Source organism: Schistocerca nitens, chromosome 3 (genome assembly GCF_023898315.1).
Source record: "Schistocerca nitens isolate TAMUIC-IGC-003100 chromosome 3, iqSchNite1.1, whole genome shotgun sequence".
In the NCBI taxonomy this organism is placed as follows: domain Eukaryota; kingdom Metazoa; phylum Arthropoda; class Insecta; order Orthoptera; family Acrididae; genus Schistocerca; species Schistocerca nitens.
In genome coordinates this window covers 85,230,935-85,242,246 of record NC_064616.1, presented here as the reverse complement: position 1 = coordinate 85,242,246, position 11,312 = coordinate 85,230,935, and positions in this window count along the sequence as shown.

The window sequence follows — 11,312 nt, the reverse complement described above, 5'->3', positions numbered from 1 at the left end:
CTTTCCTCATGTCAACACGTTGTAGGTGTCGCCACCGGCGGCAACCTTGTGTGAATGTTCTGAAAAGCTAATCATTTACATATCACAGCATATTCTCCCTGTCGGTTAAATTTCGCGTCTGTAGCTCGGCATCTTCGTGGTGTAGCAATTTTAATGGCCAGTAGTGTAAAATAAATTCTTTCACGCTAATGTTGCAAAATTTCTTGCATTACACTTAAACACAATAATTAAGCAAGGGATTCTCCACCCAATGGGCATGACATAACATAAGCATTTTACTATTCTATGGTCTTGTAATGTTTCTGTCTATTGCTACAGAGCACTTTCTGGATTGGTAAGGAATCTTGCGCCGCTTCATTCTGTCCCACACTCTCTTAACCTCATTCATTAGCAACATAACGAATTTACTGACTTTCGTGCAGTACTAGGAAAAACCATCCTTGTCTCACCGTATTTGAAACTAATTCGCTACTGTCTCATGCAAATCACACAGATTAAATACACGAAATAAATCACACTGGCAGTATAAAACACATCTGAAAAACAAAATGATTGGTTATCTACTCGTTCTGCTTTCCCACGTCAAACAATAGTCATCCCAGATTCACACGTCACTGACCCACGTAATAATTTTCCTACCACAAACTCTGGAGGATTTATGCATATCTCCTTGTGCAATGCAACCCACATGGTGTTGCCAGGTAGATGGTTGACTCACCTTAATTCACTCTTAGAGTATCTGAATATCATGCTGGTTTCACACGAATGTATCTCATAATGGAAGTTTTGGTATCTTATTTATCTCACACACGGATCCTCAACTGAATGCTAGGACAAGCACTTCTAATTGTTTTTTACTGTCTCATAATCAGGTTGCGACTCACACTGCACTCACCACGTGGAAGTGCTTGCCTCTAATTCAAGTTCTGCACACGGAAATCTTAATTATTTTCAACTTAGCTTTACCCACGCAAGTATTTCATCTTAATACTACCACACGCTAGTATTTCGTTTTATAATTACAACACGTGGTATCTTTGTCACATCCGAAGAATCCTATGTTCCCCACGAATTTTTTACCTGCCTATCTATTTTCGAACAATTTACATGAGCCTCCCACCAAAAGTTTCTGAAAAGAGAAATTCTTAGTTCATCTACTCTTAAATATTTCACACGGGTACCATTTTCATTTAAATTTGTTTTTCTGGAGCACGCATAGAGAACGTCTTCACAGCTCAGGAACCAGCGACAGAGTGCTGAAACATGGCTGTTCATCCGCAAAAGTGGGCGAGGACCTTGCCACCGTATTGGTCAGCCACATTCCAGGCCCTCTGGTGCTCTGGTATACTTCCTCTCTTTGGTTCGGCTAAAGGTGACCAGAGAACCGTCTCGAAGATGATTATAGAATCTACCTTCACTATCTGTGGTCAGCAGACGACCAGCCATTCATTCAATTCACAGACATTAACCAAACTGTATACAGGGATCTATTTTAAGGAAGTGTACATCTGAATAATTAAACGTACAAATTGCCCTTCTTTCCTACATAGGTATCCGGCTTCGGTGTATAAAATAAAGTGGTGTTATTCTACAAAAAACACTGTTCTGACAAGAAGAACTAAGTATGTTGTTGTACATCTTTTCTATGTCGGGCAGTACTGTACCCTTTCAGTTTGAACAAAATGGCCGTTTTGCAGCCAGCTGTTCCAAGTAACGTCGAAAAATGGCGGGTGTGGAAGCACTGTCCGAGGGCAAACGCAAATACTTGAACAGTCCTAAGTGTGTATTACAACAAAGACTTTCTGTGCTTCTTCATCCAATGGAATTTGCAAGTAGGCATCACGCAAGTCTATCTTAGAAACGTAACGTCCTGCACCAAGCCTGTCCATCAGTTCCTCAGGCAGTGGTAACGGATAAGTGTCAGTTACTGTCTGCGGGTTGACTGTACACTTGAAATCAACACAAATGCGATTGCGACCAGAAGGCATAGCCAACAAAACGAGTGGACTTGCCCATTGAATAGCTCGAATTGGAACAATTACACCATTATCTTGCAATTCTTTTAATTCACTGGCTACTTATTCTCTTAATGCAATTGGAACGGGGAGGGCCCAGAAAAACTTAGGCTGTGCATTGTCTTTCCCTGTAACGTGCACTACAAAGTTATTAGCTTTTCGTAATCCTTCTGAAAATAGTTCAGGAAATTCTACAAGCAAGCTAACTACATTGTATTTTGGCTCAAAAGCAGACACTGGAAGTACGTTGTCTCTGATGCGAAGTCCAAAGAAATCAAAAGCATCTAAACCGAATATGTTCTTATAGTCTCTTGATTTCTATGCAGTAAAATTCACTGTCCTGGCGTGAGATTTTTAAGTGGCAGGCAAACTACACTCTCCAAGCATTGGTATTTCCTGTCCATTTTAAGCAGTGAGGTAATTTGCTACATTTAGAAAGCCGTGGCGTGCGTTACTGTTGGTACGTGGCACGATTAAGCGAAGTTACTGAGGCACATGTGTCTAATTGAAAGTTCACACGACGGTCAGCAAATAGTTTGTTAGAACGTCGTTGCACAGCACTAGGGCGAGAATGAGGCAGAACGTGAATCTTACTTTTGTCAGAACCTGTTGCAGATTTTGAAAACACAGCGTTCACTGCCTGTTTTTTGTGCGAGCGGGCAAAATTGGGGTTTTTGTGCCGTTGCAGACAAATTGCTTGAACATGGCCTTTTTTCCACAAGTGTAACACGTTGCGTTACGTAATGGGCAGTCCTGTCTTTCGTGGCGAGCAAAACATCTAGGGCAAGACTTCATACAGTTCACAGGTCTGTTTACCTGTCTACGTGGCTGTCCGCGCGGCTGTGTACGCGCTCGATGTTGTATCTATTTGGGGCGGTCGCCGGCAAGTGGCAACTCGACCCGACAAATTGGGGCCTGGTCAAACCTATAGGCCACTATGGTACCCGAATCGTACTGCTCTAAGGTTTGGAATATTTGGCGAAGTGATGGATCATAGTACTTTAAGATCTATTCCCATATTCTACTATCGGGGACATTGAATGTTATTGCATCCCTAATCATTAAATCACTGTATAAGTTGGTTCAAATGGTTCAAATGGCTCTAAGCACTAGGGGACTTAACGTCATCAGTCCCCTAGACTTAGAACTACTTAAACCTAACTAACCTAAGAACATCACACACATCCGTGCCCGAGGCGGGATTCGAACCTGCGACCGTAGCAGCAGCGCGGTCCCGTACTGAAGCGCCTAGAACCGCTCGGCCACAGCGGCCGGCACTGTATAAGTTGCCACAACTATACTTAAAGTTACACATCCTAGTAATTCCCGTTAATTCTGTGTACCACTGCTGGTAAGTCTGTTCCGGCTTTTTCTGAAAGCGAAAGAACTGATATTTGGCTGCAGCAACTTGAACTTGCAAGTCATAGTACTTGGTTAATGCAGCGTTTACTTCGCCATAACTGAGTTTGTCGGGAGACGCAGATGGGAATAGTTTTTGCACTACCTGTACACTGGGGACCCCGCAATCGAAAAAAAAGTGTTGTAGTTTTACAGTACAATTGAGCTCTATGAACTTCACAATGTGCTTGGCACTGTGTCAGGTATTCGAGCCATACCTTTTCGGTGTAGTTAAATTGCCGGAACGATGGTCTGCTTGTCGGCGGCACTTGTTGGGCTTGTCGGTTTGTCTGTTGTACGGCCGATTCCGCTTGTGCAGACGTTAGTAGGGAAGCAATTTGTTGGTTCTGAAACTGAAAATTTCGTGTTAGATCCATCACATTGGCCCTCTGTGGCTGAGGCGCGGGGGCAGGGGGTAGAGGGGGCGAAGTAGCCATGGTTTACCCAAATAAATTATAAGAAAAAGCAAGCAAAGACTATGGAAAGAGAAATTTGATTAGTTCTGCGCTCCCTCCTGGAATACATGCAAGAACCCAACAAGAAATTAGCAATGAGAAATGTGCACCCCTGCAAGCTAAAACACAAGAGAAACAAGTAAAATCTGCACTGAACTATATTCGTCGCCAGTTTTTGTGATGTCTCGTTGTCACAGTAGGCACGTACCGTGGGAATCAAGGAGATGATGTTGTTTGGTGGCCGGTATCCTCTGTCTATAACCAACTGCACGCATGTATTAATAGGATTTTTTATCACCTTAAACGTAACTTAAGACAGTCCATGCATTGTCGTAAAAGTTATTTGTAATAGCTCAAGTTAGCCTCACTGATGGTGAAGTAAAAGTTCGCTATGTACACTACATTGGTCGCTAGGTGCTGACTGAATCTGAACTAGAGACTGAGCTGAGACTGCGACTCCCATTGGGCTGAGACTGATGACTCGACTCGTTGACTCACTGGATGACTGACTGACAGAGAACAGTCCGCGGCGGCGATCTAAATACTTGAGGACGAGAGAGCGTTGGCGGCGCATTGCTAGCGAGTCTCTGTTTGGCCTCTATCCGTCTTCTCGCAACCTCTTTGCCACCCGGTGTGCTGGCGACAGCTTACTCCGTCATAGACTTCACCATCAATATCTTATTTATCCCCGATACCGGCAGCGATATTGAATTAAAAATGTCCTCTCCTGTACAGGAACGTACGTGTGACGGAGGAACGACGACATACGGAAGTTTGGGTCTGGCCGTGAGTCGTGCACGGATAGCGTGTGTCCAACTTTTGTGTACTCAGCCCTTTGTGTGTATCGGCCAGTGTCGCATCATCCATGGCTAGCGGAGTTCTTTGTTGTTTTTTCTGTGGTGGCGGCGTTATCTGCGTCGTGTTGTCTGTCGAGTCTCCCGAGAATATACCTCTTCGGGGTACTATTCGTTTCAGTTTTGAAAAAAGTATGCTTCATGTGCAACCGGGCTCTCTCGAAATTCACGAATGGTCGGTTGATACGATCCGAGTTACATCTAATCAGGTAGATACTGCTTATTTTGATTCTGATTTCTATGCATTTTTTTTGTGAAGTTTCACGATCCTTTGCAAGCAGACCAGCCTCCCTCTCCGGTTGGTTCTCAGGTGATGTTTACATACCGCGATGTTTTCGTCAGTCCAGTCCTTCCTGTAAATGCGGCGATCGAGTATATCCCAGTTAGAGTCTACAACCGTCCACCCGAAGTGGGCTATTCATTTCTTAAGGATCGCTGGTCTGTTCAACATCGCTTGCAATGTTACAGTAGTATCCGAGCCGTAGAAACGTGTGTTACAAGAATATTCCTTCACACCTGAATGTTTGTGGTTACTGGATTCACGTTACGTTTGCAGGGCAAGAAGGTGCCTGCTTCCTTTGTAATGAAAGTGGCCATGTCAGATCCAGTTGTCCTCGCCGCGTTATTGTTTCCAGCTTAGAGGACATTGGGAGGACTTTTCCCCCCACGCCGCCCGACTTTCCGCCGTTATCGGCACGTTCACACGCGGCCCCTGTTGATTTTAAGGCACCGACACCAGTATCACTGATTGAGGATGGTGAAGATTTTGAAGTCATCGCTCCCCAGTCTCGCCTCTCCGAGAAGGTGATGATGGAAGGTTCTTCTTCCAGTGGTGATGATCTGAATACTGACGACAATTATGGTTCTTGTTTCGCCAGAGATGATGAGGCTGTTTTTGTTGACGTTACGTCTGCGTCCTCTCCTCCACCAGTAGGAACGTGGGTTCCGATGATTTAACGGGTTGGGCACGCCTCCGTCCCCGCAGCGGACCTTGATAAGCCACCTACAATCCCGCATCAAGGTGTAACGTTGTCACGAGCGTGCGGCGTTGCCACGAAAAAAACAAAGCATACAATCTACACCTTCCTGTGAAGAGCATTCAATTCGTGTACCTTCGTCTCCGCCCTGTAGCGACGCCGTGGCGAGCGGGACGTGATGCTTACGTATTTTCTAGTTCTACTTTCGTGCCTTTCACATGTTAACTAATGCAGGCGTGTACGTTTCTTACCCTAAATGTTAACAGGATAAGCTCTTCATTACATATTGCCGCGTTACGACAGTTTATTTATGATTCCCAAGCTGAAGTGCGTTTGCAAGAAGTGTTATTTGATGTGTTTTGTCTCCCTGGGTATTTCTTGCTTTTTAATGTGGTGCCAGGAAGTTCTACGGGCATGGCCGTGCTTTATAGGGATGGTATTCCGTCGACAGACTTTGGAACACTGGACGACGGTCAGGGTGTAGAGTATCGTTTTTATAATATCTCCTTAATTTTTCTTTATGCTCCATCTGGATCTGGTCGTAAGTATGACCGCTCGCGGTTTTATAAGAAAGAAGTCATTTATTTACTTCGTCAAAATCCTTGTAACATTTGGTGTGGGAGGATTTCAACTGCACCTTACGTGCTGTGGATCTGATTCCCAACTATAACTATTGTCGTTAACTTAATAATATGGTGGCATCATTGAGTCTACAGGATGCTTGAATCTGCAGATGTCCCACAACAGTGTGTTTTACGTGTCTTATAGCTACTTCTAGTAGTCGACTCGACCGTTTTTACTTGTCTGATTCCATGTGTAGAAAACTCCTATCAATTTATGTAATCCCTGCGAGCTACACTGACCACTATGCTGTTTCAATGAGTCTTAACCATATTCCGCAGCGGGTACATCTTTCTCGCCCTATTTGGAAGCTACATTTTTACATCTGGCGGACCCCTCTCTGGATGATATAATTGCTGCCGTGTGGGGACGGGCAGTCCGTTCCCTATTGCATTATCCCTCAGTTCTGGAATGTTGGTCTGCCATTGCCAGACCTCGGCTACGCACTGCACTCATGCGTTTTAGCACTGGTAAAGCCGCTGAAATGTGGAGGCTTCGGGAATTTTATTGTGCTGTCTTTCGTGATCTTTACGATAGTACTCAAGGTGTCCCTTTAAGAATTATGGGAGTTCACCCTGTGAGGACGAAACTCCTGCAACTCAAAAAACTACAATTAGAACGTCTTCGTTTGCGGTCCCAGCCACGTTCGATTCTCCAGGATGAGTTGACGTCTCTGTATCATCTAATAACGCTTCGAACGCGATTTCAAAGGAAGTGTCTCACTACCATTCGTTCTATAGACGGTCGTGAGTGGTCATCCCGACCTAATATAATGCATGTAGTATCCAGATATTTTTCCGATCTTTACACTAAACTGGAATCAGATGGTATACCGTCTACAGAGTTTATTGCCCTCCTTGATAGTGTTGTTGCGCCAGCTCTCTATGACGAGCTTTGGCAGCTTTTCACCGTGATGAGGTATCTGACAGTGTAGTTCGCTCTCTTTCCCGCAAATCGCCGGGTTTGGATGGGCTTCCCAACGAATTTTATGTTCGGTTGTGGCCTCCGATAGGAGATACTATAATATCTGTGGCGAATGAAGTAGTGTAAGGGGTACACATACCTTCCTCATTTAAGATCGAGAAAATCGTTTTAGTTCCCAAACAGACGGGGCGTCTGTCTGTGGATCAGGTCCGACCGATAACGGTACTCAGTTTCGATTACAGAATCGTAGCGCGAGCGACCAATGGCCGCTTATCGGTTTTGCTTGCTGCCATTGTCGCGCGTTATCAAAGTTGTCTCCTGGGTCGTACTCTCCTGGCTCCCGTTGCTGACTGTCGTGATCTCACGTCGATTGCTTCCACTGTTCCTGCGTCGGGAGCTTTATTTTCTATTGATTTTAATCATGCGTTTCACCGAAGTAGTCATGACTTTCTGTTGCGAGTGTTGACAGCTGTTGATCCTAATGATGCTGCACGACGGATCTTAATCTCTCTGCAGCGTTCGTGCATATGCCGATGACGTTGTGGCACTTCTTCGTACTCATGACGATACACCGGTGCTCAAGGACGTTTTGGAAGCATTTTTTCGTCTAACGGGAGCACAGAGTAACGACCGGAAGTGTCGGTTACTCAGGCAGTGGGTACTTGACGCGGTCGATTCGATGTGCTGTGACGTTTGTCCACCATCGATCGTTGGGCGTTATAATTGATCGTTGTCCGATGAAGATGGCTGCGTTAATTTGGAAGTCCGCCAGTAATAGGATTCGAGAAGCAATTCTTGAACTCGAGCGTCATTCCGTCTCGTTACTTCATAAGGTGTGTTGCCCAAATTTCTCCCCTCCTTGGGATGACGTCGCGAAAGCTACGATTATCGGCAAGTTTATTTGGCGAAAGTCTATTTTCCAGGTGCGCTATGAGACCCCGGCTGATGGGAGACTTGATGTTTGGGCCAAGGCTTCTGCTTTATGTCTTCGAAGCACTTTTTAACATGTCTTCACGTCCCCCAATAACTTACAGCTCGCCTTTTCACCTGTCTGCAACCTGCGAGCTTAACCCCTCCAATAGCTGTTGATAGGATAAATAATAATTTAAAGCATATTAGTGAATTTTTTATTGGTGTCAGTTATTTGGGGTTGATATTCTTTCCTAGTCGAATTTCTCTGTCAAAATGCTGTTCTGTCGCTTCCTCTGTGGAGTCCTAATCGCCAGAGGCAGACTGGAAGGTTGGTTTGTCCAATGTCAGCCTACCTATATTTCCAATGGAAGTGACGTTCAAGTCGTTCATAACCTTATCTCCACCAATGTTCGACTTTTTTGCATTGGCCTAAGTGAGACAGACGATGCAGTCGTTGCCATGAAACAAATACATAATGTGATCGGTTGATCGCCTGCAGATACAGACACTGGAGTTGGCTCCGCCGACAACTGGTCTTTCTTGCCAAGACGACGGGAGCAGCATCTCCAGTGAGATACTCCTGCGTCCCGATTCAGCCTTCCTTCCCAGAACGAAGAGCCGGCCGAAGTGGCCGTGCGGTTAAAGGCGCTGCAGTCTGGAACCGCAAGACCGCTACGGTCGCAGGTTCGAATCCTGCCTCGGGCATGGATGTTTGTGATGTCCTTAGGTTAGTTAGGTTTAACTAGTTCTAAGTTCTAGGGGACTAATGACCTCAGCAGTTGAGTCCCATAGTGCTCAGAGCCATTTGAACCATTTTTGAACGAAGAACAATATGCTTATGTGGCTTGTCGGACATTATGTTCATTACGTGATGGGGAGAGGGCTTCACCCAGACCCTTGTGCCTTTTACCAGTATATGGTTACGGTCGGTTGGACATAGCAAAGGATACCACGCTATAGGGAGCTTTTTGCTAATACAGTGTACCTAGTATTCAATTGTGAAGGAGTTGGATGAAGTGTAGAGTCCCTTGTCTGCTCGCATGTTTCATTCTTGTCACCTTGCTTTTGATAAACTTCACCAAAAAAAAAAAAAAAAAGAAAGAAAGAAAGAAAGAAAGAAACAGAAAAAAGTTGTTAACGCCTCCTCTTAGTATTTTTGTCATGGTCTCTTTTCAGATGTATTGTTAGAGGGTTTATTTCATTTTTGTGACCCTGTTTGTTTTCGTTTTTTTTGTTTAATTAATAAAAATAAACTAAAATTGTTATAGGCCATGACTGGAAAAGAATTTTTTTCTTTTTTCGGTGGCAAAAACCACGTAAGATTAAGTTCGACTTTGTTTCTTTCCCTTTTGTGTACCAAATTGTTAGGTTTCAACACAAAAAATAAATAAAGATAAAAAAATAAAAAGAGGCCAGTATGATGTGTAGAACCAGCACAGTGACAGGCTGGGGGGAGGCGTCGTGGTCAGGCCTCGGTGTTTCACCCGTGCCATACCCACCTCGTCTCCACCTAGCCGAGGCTGACTGTGTGCGTCCTTTCTTGCCAAAAACAAAAAAAAAAATTGTTGTATATTTTCACACAAACACAGAATTCCAATTTAATTGTGTCATATTACGCTGTCACACGGTGGAGAGACATGCATTTAGTACACACTCTTATTCATTTTCAACAATTATAACGTATCACCTGTTGGAAACAGTAGATTGTTAGAATTTTAGTAAATATGTGAAACATTTCGAGCAGCTAACCAAATTTTAACAGCTGTATCTGCCTTAATCAAATGGAACAGACACTGAAGAGCGTTTTGTGGTCAAACAATATACAATATTAACACACGTGCATCTGCTAAGGCCCCGCCTTCTGTATCAACATAATTCTGCCTGTATGTTCAGTTCTCCTTTGGAATCGAATACGATCTCTCGCCATCCGTGCCCAAGACCCAAAGTGTGCTGTTTGACACATAATAATTTTGTGATCTGTTGCTAAATGTTTCGAATTTGCGATCTACGCCTTTTGTGGATCTCTTTCAACTGCCAGAATGTTTTCATATGCAACTTCCCATCCTGTAGTTGAGTCTATCATTTCAGTTTCTGCACCCGTCATAAGCTCCAAGCAATAACTGCTGCTTCCCACAGTTCTCCTTCAATAGATATTAATTCACTATCGTGTTAGTTAACACCAGCCACTTTCAAAGCTAGCAAGAGAACTAATTGTTCTACCAATTCATTTGGGTAATTCCATTGGGCATAGTCGGTATATGTTCGTGGTTTGCTGGATAGCACCTGCCAAACATGAATGTCAAGTTCTTTTTCATTCCCATGCTAACAGATATGTCATCATCTCCCAATAATGAACCACCACTTCTATCTTTTGCAAGCTTAACTTTATTCGTACATTTATCACTTCTGTTGGAATTTACTGATCTGTAGAAGAGATAGTTTTGTTAATGAGCGTTGGTAACCCTGAGAGTTTTAGCGTAATTTTGAAGTTCTCATGTTGCGTAACTCTTTTTATTAGACTTAATTTTAAACAGTAGATCATATAATCCTCTCGTGCCTGGGTATTTTACATTGTGAATTATTAAATCATTCCCATCAATATCTACCAGTGAATCACCAGTCATCCACACAGTTGATGTTGGATCAAATCTGGTTCCGTATACAGTATCAGGCATCATGTCTATTGGTTTACTAATAAAAAGATGATGCTAGTTTTACTCCTGTATCTACTATAATTTTCTTCCATAACTCTTCTTCAACATAATCATCATCAGCATCAACATCATCGTCATCTTTCTCTTCATATTCATCTTCTACCTCTTCTGCTCCAATCTTTCCACCTCCTTCTCCGCCCTTTGCCTCCATAAATATCTTGCTTTCTTTAGTTTTAATGTGTTTATCTTCTTCATCTTGGTCTGTCTGCTTTCACTCTTTTCTGAATATCAGTCCGTTTTGAATCGATGTCTGTAGCAGTTGAGAAGTATGTCTATTGGGAAGTTGAAGTTCATGCTTAATGAATAGCATTTTCAAACACACTGTGGTCATTTTCTCTTCTAACTAAATCTGCAAAATTTTTTTGTATCCTACATCAAACTTCTGGATTGGGGTCTGAAATTGGGAGTAATATAACAACTCACTAATATCTCCATTAAGTGA